The sequence below is a fragment of the Acyrthosiphon pisum genome, chromosome A1 (assembly GCF_005508785.2).
Source record: "Acyrthosiphon pisum isolate AL4f chromosome A1, pea_aphid_22Mar2018_4r6ur, whole genome shotgun sequence".
Lineage (NCBI taxonomy): Eukaryota > Metazoa > Arthropoda > Insecta > Hemiptera > Aphididae > Acyrthosiphon > Acyrthosiphon pisum.
In genome coordinates this window covers 18008137-18010764 of record NC_042494.1, presented here as the reverse complement: position 1 = coordinate 18010764, position 2628 = coordinate 18008137, and positions in this window count along the sequence as shown.

Sequence of the window (2628 nt, the reverse complement as noted above, 5' to 3'; positions counted from 1 at the left end):
AGTATCAATAGTAGTAATAAATATAGTAATAGTAGTAATAGTAGTAAATAGTAATAGAAGAAGTAATAAACTGTTATCCGAAAACACGATTTCGTATCTATTGTTATTTACTAGATACCTACAACTAAATTAAAAATAAACACATGTTACATACTGCAGAGTTCCAATAATAAAATATTATATATGAAAATTGAATCTTTATTAAGTATAGGTACCTTACTTATCATTTACACAGACCACAAGCAAAAATAATTTAAAAAAATTATAAAATTAAAACGGTCATCGATCCGCTCAGAATCTAAAATCTAAAATATATCCAATACATTTAAAATAAACATATTAAATCATAATTATTAATTTCGTAATCAGCAGTATTCGGAAAAAATGATAGACTTGGAATTTTAAAAATCTAGTTGGTATTATAGTCGGTACCTACTGTAAATTTGATGCATTTACTGTATACATTTATGTTAGCTCTATCACATTTTTACTAAGTGATTCATAAAATACAATAATTATTAATACATATTAATATGCTCTTATAAAAATATGCTTGTACTTCTGATATCTATTCGCCATCTTAATCAATAATTAAATTAATAAACGAAAATAATAATTTTAATAATACATACCTTGCCACCTTGGTATTATGTTAATATTATTATATTATTATAATTCAAATTCCAAATTATAAACTATTTTGGTTTATTGTAATATCAAATTTCAATGAACAAATTGTTTCTTAACACGAAACTCTTTGATATTAAGTTGCATTATATCCGTGGATTCATCATATTTGACGTACCTAGTATAATATCTATCATTTATATTCTATGGCAAATCTCAAAGTCGTTGCAGAAGACAGTCGATTAAAAATTCTATAATTTCCTTTATGCAAAGCAGATATTATGAGCATTAAACTTACTGCGTTCCGTATAATCTTATTTTTTATAAATCACAATATTATTTTAAGTTCTGTATTCTGGAGCGTTTCCTCATCGGCGTCGCAGTTCTTCACACATGTCACGTATTCCACCGAAAGAGTCGATAATTAAAGAAGGTTTGTTTTCATATTCTTTTGGGGCTTAAATGTACTTTTAAGACTTAAAATAATTATTTAATGTCACGAAAAATATGCTACCCAAGTGTTGTAGGCTCATATTTTAGTTCCGAACTAGGAATTTATAAAATACGCGAGATATAAACGTCGTCGTCGTTTTTCCAGTCCCTAATCTTATAATAATTATAATTAATAAGTACATACCTATATAGGGGAACTTGCAGAAGTATATATATGTTTTGGTTTAATTTATATAAATATATTTTATTACTGATAATAGCCATAAGATACAATTTTAATTTATAACTGGTGATATGTTTTCCAAATACAACGTTATAAGTTATAAGTAACTATTAATTTACTGTAACATACTTAACTTCTATTGTTCATCTAATATCTGTATCATAGGGATTAGGGACGTATAACCAGGTACACATAAAACTATAAAAGTAATTTTCACGGAATGGTCAACTGCCTATCCTGACGTGTGCGCACATATGAATAATAATATACTCATGTCTCGTATAGTCGTATTGGTATATAATATATAAATAGTGAAATACATATAAGAATGCGTTACCTATTATGACCATAAAAATTTAACAGTTATTATTAAATAAATTTATTTTTTACACATAGGTAGGTCGTAGGTAGGTACATTACTAGACTCTAATAAAATAAAATTCATTTTTATTTTCTTGAACAGAATGTTCCAAAAACTATTAATTAATATATAATTTATTGGTATAGAATTGAATAAATTGTATGAAATAAAATAAACATAGCTACTGTAATTATTAGTAATAAGAATAAATCCATGCATAAACTATTAAAAATCTTACGAACAAACGAATAACGATTCTGAGTAAAGACAGTAATAACTAATAAATAATATTGTGATTAAAGTAATTTATTTTACTATTAGGTTTTAGTACAAAAGTAGTTTAAGTCATTTCTGCGCCAGGCACGTAGCTAAGGGGTGTCCTGGGGTGGCCCGACCACCCAAAATATTTACTGGCCACCCTGTTAGCCACCCCATTACATTGAAATATTGTTGAAATACCCAAGGCTCAAATAGTTGGGTAAAAAAATTAAAAATATTTTAAAATTTCTATTATCATATTTATTACTCGTATTTTTACATAATTATTGTCTTTCCAAACAAATAACAGTGAAAAATTATTTTTCTGCTAAGAAACTTAATAACGAGAACAAAAGTGTGGATTCTTCAGACATTATTATTCAAGGGCAAGATGATATAATCAACAATCCAGGTAATAATTATGACACTACTAGTAGTACGGATAGTAGTATACATTTGTATGTTCACATTCTTTTTTTTTTTTCACCGCGGTAATTTCACAACGTTCAAGGGAGGATGTCCCCCTTGAACACAATAATTTTACCGTAACAAAAATCACGGGGGAATTTCACACTCGTTATCCACCTATTTGCCCCTCACGCAAAAATATTTACCGTATAGCATTTTACAGGGAGATTTCACATTTTTTGTCCACGAATTCTCAAGTTACACAAAATATTTACCGTATTTTAAAATTACAGGGAGT